This window comes from Macrobrachium rosenbergii, chromosome 56 (genome assembly GCF_040412425.1).
Source record: "Macrobrachium rosenbergii isolate ZJJX-2024 chromosome 56, ASM4041242v1, whole genome shotgun sequence".
In the NCBI taxonomy this organism is placed as follows: domain Eukaryota; kingdom Metazoa; phylum Arthropoda; class Malacostraca; order Decapoda; family Palaemonidae; genus Macrobrachium; species Macrobrachium rosenbergii.
Genome location: NC_089796.1, coordinates 3,338,387 through 3,345,000, shown reverse-complemented (window position 1 = coordinate 3,345,000; position 6,614 = coordinate 3,338,387). Strand labels below are relative to the sequence as shown.

The 6,614-nt window shown below is 38.1% G+C and overlaps 1 protein-coding gene across 1 annotated transcript in view; it reads right to left on the bottom strand.

Annotated features, from left to right (window-relative positions):
* LOC136836405 (loricrin-like) overlaps positions 1 to 6,614 on the bottom strand; it is a 549,155-nt gene that overhangs the window by 66,875 nt on the left and 475,666 nt on the right. The window lies entirely within an intron of this gene.

The following is a 6,614-nucleotide window of genomic DNA, read 5'->3' as shown; positions in this document are numbered from 1 at the left end:
TGTACGTGAGAAGCAGTCTTACAATCATTTATTATAAAAAAAATAAAATAAAATGCATTACAAAAACCAAAGTACCGTGAATTCAAAGTATCACCGAACCAACAGACCAGCAAATGGTAATCATAAAACACTTCAAATTGTCTCATATCTCAGACAGCGAAATTCTCCTCAGAAGCGCATTGTGCTGGTAACAAGAAATGTCGACTTGGCATTTAGCCCCCCGTGTCCTTGCTTTACGTGGGCGTACCGTGAGGGTGTAGAAGATATCATCTAAATTACTCCCTCAAATATGCGTAGCGTATACGCAGGGACAAACCATGGAGGGTAATTATCAGACCAGAAAATAGGTAGACCAGATAATAGGTAATTACTTTTTGTTATCAAAATGGAAGATGACTATTGATAGGGAATTGCTCACATGAAAATATTCTTAGTTCGGAGTTTTATTCATTTCTAACGCACCAGACTAAAATAATTAAATAATAGACATATCTGTCATTCAGTAATCTACGAATTGAACTGAATATAGTTTAAGCCAAGGGCCAAGTACTGGGACCTATGAGGTCATTCAGCACTGGAAAGGAAATTGAGAGCAGATTGGTCTGAGAGGTGTAACAAGAGGTAAACCTCGCAGTTGCACTATAAAATATTTGTTAAGAGAGGGGTGCATAGCGAGATAGAAGAAAGATAATATGAATGAAGGTATAGTAAAAGGAATGAAATATAAAAGAACCATAGAATTAAAATTACGAAAATATATGTAATTAATTGGAAATTTTGTCATTCAGAAATTTATACATTTTCATATATAAAGAAACATTAAATTGAAGACTACGGAAATATCTGTAATTCAATACGTATTTATCTTAAATCCAGTGAAATGAAAATTTCAATGTAAACAATGTATTTAGGTTTCCCTTAATTTTTAGTTTTCTGTAAAAGCCCTCAGATCTTAAAAACTACTGAGGCTAGAGGGCTGCAAATTGATATGTTGATCATCAACCCTCAAATCATCAAACATACCAAATTGCAGTCCACTAGCCTCAGTAGTATTTATTTTAAGGTTACAGTTAGCCATGATCGTGCTTCTGGCAACGATATAGGATAGGCCACCACCGGGCCGTGGTTAAAGTTTCACGGGCCGCGGCTCGTAACAGCATTATTCCGAGGCCAACGATAGATAGATCTATTTTCGGTGGCCTTGATTATACGCTGTACAGAAAATTCGGTTGCGCCGAAGAAACTTCAGCGCATTATTTACTTGTTGATTTAATGTACCATAACAAGTCAATCATCATCAGATGTTAGAAATCAAGAATTATAATATTTTGAGTTAATTCTGAATGAAAACAGAATGTTAAAAATGAATCATACTTACCTGTAGATCTACTGTAATTCTGAATCGCCTCTTTCATGCTATCTTCCCAAACAATCTTGGCTCAATAATAATTTGTCTACTAATAGCATGTTAATTTAACGGTTATGTATGTGCGCTATTCATTTGGCAGACAGACACTGAAAACCATTCGATCCTGCTGACTCAATCAAGTTGTGTGCACACCATGAGAAGTAATGCTGCAAGATCCTTCTATTTCAACTGGGCATACTACATCTATTTCTAGTTCAACTGTACATATTGCAGCTAGAATTTTTATAAGAAATAAATGAAAATGAATTGAATAATGCATATACTACATCTCGTGCAAGTGTTATATTGCATCTAGTAAAGGAAAATGAATGATATCAATGAGGTACAATTCACTGTCTAAACATAAACCAGACTAAATGTGAGTCGTGTTTTCGATAAGTGCGTTCTACTTATCAGATATTATGAATATCAGCAACAATTTAAAATGAACGGAAGCAATGATACATAATTCTTTGGCTACACATAAACAATGAATAAATTCAAATGTGATTCCCATAACTTGCAGCGCCTGAAAAGCCAGACAGTAATTTCAACAGTTATTCATTCCAGTGGCGCCGAAGGAATGAAAAATGCTTTCAAATAAATTATTCACTCAGTCTGCGGCTGCCGAAGGCAGCAGAACCTTTCCAGATCCTAAAGGTTACATGAGACTAAATTTCTAACATCTGTCAGAGATGATTCATGAGATTTTTTTTTTGAAGTGAGACGGTTTAAAAAAAAGTGAACGAAACACAGTTATTGATCCAAATACTAGAGCTAAAGTAAGGTACAACAGTAAATGGCAATAATCACAAAAAACAAAAATAATATCCACTAGAGCTTTTATATACAATATCCACTAGATATATATTTTATATATATATATATATATATATATATATATATAATATATATATATATATATATATATATATATATATATAATCTCAAAGCTGAAAAGGGAATAACAAACACTTCCAAAAGATGAAACATTCATCAACTCATAAGTCTAAAGCTGAGAAGCAGACGGTTGCGACGTTACACCTCCTCCAGCGAGAGAGAGAGAGAGAGAGAGAGAGAGAGAGAGAGAGAGAGAGAGAGAGAGAGAGAGAGAGAGGTTTGGACTAGTCTAAATTCATCCAGGTTTTGAGCACACGCCACAGCCAGCCTTACTAGATGAAGCCATATTAGCAACAGGAAGGAGACAAGCTACCAAGTAAGAATTGTCGAGGAATCACGAAAAACACGAGCCATTTATCATTAAAGAAGAAACGAGGAGGAGGAGGAGGAGGAGGAGGAGGAGGAGGAGGAGGAGGAAGTGCATTGCTTCCCCCTGCAGGAGCAGGAAAAGAGTTTGGGGGGTGTGGAGGGGTGACCAGCCCACCAACCAACCGGTAGGTCAAAGCAATTACACGACGGCTGGTATCAGTTTTGGGTGTTGATCAAACGCAGGGGAAGAATTACAGGTTTTATTTACTAGGTAAGCAAGTGTTCGCGGTTATTTGGTTTATATACAGATATATACGCACGCACATACACACATGCATGTATGTATATATTACATATATACACACATATATATTTATATATATATATGTGTATGTGTATACATATAATACATATACACATATATATGTCTATATTATATACATGTATATACGTTTGTGTGGGTGTATATTAGTGTGACTGTGACACGGTCAGGCATACATATGCAGAGGATCATGGAAGTATATGTGAATGCATACACTGAAATCAATATGTATTCTAACGTTACGTCAGGACTTATTCACATCATTGGTATAAACGTGTATAACATTTGTCATATATATACATATACATACATACATATACACACACCCATATATATATATAAATATATATATATATATATATATATATATATATATATATATATATATATATACTACACTACACCCAGAATTATTATACATTAATAATATACCTAAACACAAACGCACGCACGCGCGCGCGCGCAGAATGCTAACGACCCACTGCATTTACCGAAATTAAACGGGGAATCTGATTTCAGGATCATCAAACGCACCTCAGCACCTGCCGAGCTCCTTGGACCAAAGGAGTGTGTTTAAAATCGTCTTTGTTTCTCCGAAATAGTTTTCAGGACAGACCACTGAGACCCGGCGGTTGGGGGGGTAGAAATGGGGGGGGGGCAAGAGGGGAAGAAATGGGGAGGAGGAAGAAGGGAAAGAAAGGGGGAGGGGGGGGAAGAAGGGGAAGAAAGGGGAGGAGGAAGAAGGGAAGAAATAGGAAGGAGGAAGAATGGAAGATAGGAGGTAGGGGAAGGGGGAAGAAAGGAAGATAGGAGGTAGGGGAGAAGGAAAGAAGGGAAATAAGGGTGAAGGAAGAAGGGAAGGGAAAGAAAGGAGGGAGGGGAAAGGGGGGAGGGGAAGAAGGGGGAAAGGGGAGGGAAGAAGGGAAGGGAGGGGGAAGAGGGGAAGAAAGAAAGAAGCCAAGAGAAGAAAAGAGGAAGAAAAGGGGAGGGGAGAAGGGAAGAAAGAGGGAAGGTAAGAAGAACAGAAATGAAGAAGAGAAGAAGAAAGAGGGAGGGGAAGAAGGGAAGAATGGGGAGGGGGAAGAAGGGAAGAAACGGAGAAGGGGAAGAAGGAATAAAGGGGTAGGGGAAGAAGGGAGGAAAGGAGAGGAGCAAGATCGGAAGGGGAGGGGGAAGAAGGGAAGAAAGGGGGAGGGAGAAGACAGTAAGGAAGAGAGGGGGAGAAGAACGGAAGAAGGAAATAAACGAAGAAGGGGAGAAGGGAAGAAAGTGAGGAGGGAAGAAAGTGGGAGGGGGAAGAAGGGAAGAATTGTGGAGGGGGAGGGAAGGGAGGGGAGGTGTAGTGAGAGGGGAGGGGGTGTTGTGATGAAGAACAAATACTCCTCGGTATTTCCCGTTGCACCGAGGTGGATAATAAGGAGCACACGTGTTCGGCGCTTCCTGGCGCGCACGCGAGCGCCTGAGAGAGAGAGAGAGAGTTTGGCCGACAGCCGGTTACTTTGCAAATAACTCACGTGTTCCAGTGAAATACCCGGAGGATATGCAAGGGAGCGGAAAGTATTCAGAGAGAGAGAGAGAGAGAGAGAGAGAGAGAGAGAGAGAGAGAGAGAGCGTGACTCACTCTAGGAAGAGTATTTTTCGATCCGCAGTGGACTGGCATTTCCTGCGGTCATTCGTCTTTTGTTTTGAAAGCTGAAACTTCTCGCAGGTTCAGGGAATAAAAAAAGCAATAAAAAAAGATTAATAACAATAGCCACCCTTTTTAGTATTGCATGACTGTTCAGTAAAAATGAGTTACGTAAGATCATAATTAAATTAATAACGGATATTGATTACTAGTAAGTAAGCAGCTCTCTAAAGCCATGATTTGAAAGATAGAAGGCACGTGTAATATAAAGACTGTTTTGGAAAAATAAACATCCATTCAATAGATACCGTGAGAAGATTAAAAAAAAATTAGATAACATAAAACAGTTAGAGAGCGTATACCTCCGCCAACAACATAAACCTAAGCGCATATTTCATTGCTGTTGTGTTGCCGGAATTAAAAAAATTGTTAACACAGACATCTGAGTTTCGTTTCTTGAATATTTGAAAAGTCAGGTTACAATCACTTACAAAAAAAGGTACCTTTCCCTACGAGTTACATTCCTTTTCTGCATAAACCTAATTTCGTTTCTCAAAAATTTGAAAAGTTAGGTTACAATCACTTACAAAAAATGGTACTTTTTCCCTACGAGTTACATTCGTATTTCAGCAAAAAAACCTAATCATTTGATGCAGTCGGCCTATCTGTGGAAAATTTTCGTAAAAATCAATGTGTAAGGTTTTGCAAAGTCCTCGTAACAAACAAGTCACAATCAATTTGTAACCTCGTTCGTGGGGAGAAAAAGGTTAGTGTGACAATATAAAACGTACTGGAAATATAAGTCATGATTGTAATAAAACAAGGATAACTAAATCACTGGAGAAACTTGATATTCATTAAAGGTAATATCAAATAAAAGGTATGAATGCAACACTAATAACACGCACAAAATCATCAGGAAGAGTTTTACTTAAAAAAATTGTACATAAAGAAGTCAACACGTTTATAAACAAAACAACAAAAAAAAACATTAACTTACAGGAGGAACAACGCATAAAATCTTGCAAAACGTGACCAAGAAAAAAAGGAGAAAGAACAATCTGATTTAACAACAACAACATAAAGAGTCTGATTTAACTACAACACAAAAAAATTAACAATTTCATAAAAAAACATAAACCTACAAGAGGAACAATGCATAAAATCTTGCAAAAGTGACTAAGAAGAAGAAGAAGAAGAAGAAGAAGAAGAAGAAGAAGAAGAAGAAGAAGAAGACTTGGCGAAAGGACACATCCATGCAAAATTGCTGACTTCCTTCTCTCTCTCTCTCTCTCTCTCTCTCTCTCTCTCTCTCTCTCTACGAACGAACCGATTAAGAACTCCGTAATTTGGCAGCAAATAAAACACACACGGTTCCATTCCCGGAAAAGACAAAGAATGAACTCTCCGGCCCTCTCGCCCCCAACTCATCCCACCCACGGCCCCACCCACCCCACCCCCGAAAAAAAACACACACACCCCTGGCGCGATGACGTCATTCAAGATGGGTCAACCAGCCGGCATTTTAACCAGGCATCGATTCTCCTCGGATCACCTCAGCACGAGAGATACCTACAGGTTTCGGGAGCTGGGTTACTTCGGGTCTCTCTCTCTCTCGTTTTCTATTTTTCTTTTTTTTTAACTCTTTTTATTTCTGATGCTTTTGTTAATGTCAGGGTTACAGTTTTGGGTTAAGTTGTATTCATATTTATCATTATTTCCAATTGCCGGGTTAATCCGAGTCTCTCTCGTTTTCTATTTTTTTTCTTTTTGCGCTTTTTATTTTTGGTGCCTTTGTTAATGTCAGCGTTATAGTTTGAGTTAAGCCGTATTAATATTTATCCTTATGTACAATTTACAATTATAATTCAAATATGCATATGATAAAATTGCTCTCTTGTTCAAGTCAGGTATCTGATTTGCGTCAACTCGTCAAAATCCCCAAAACAGTTTGGCTGGCTTAATTTGGCTATTTTCCAAAGATAATAATAACCTTCATACATTACAGTACTAAATGTCCACCTAAGATAAATAAATTATATAACAAA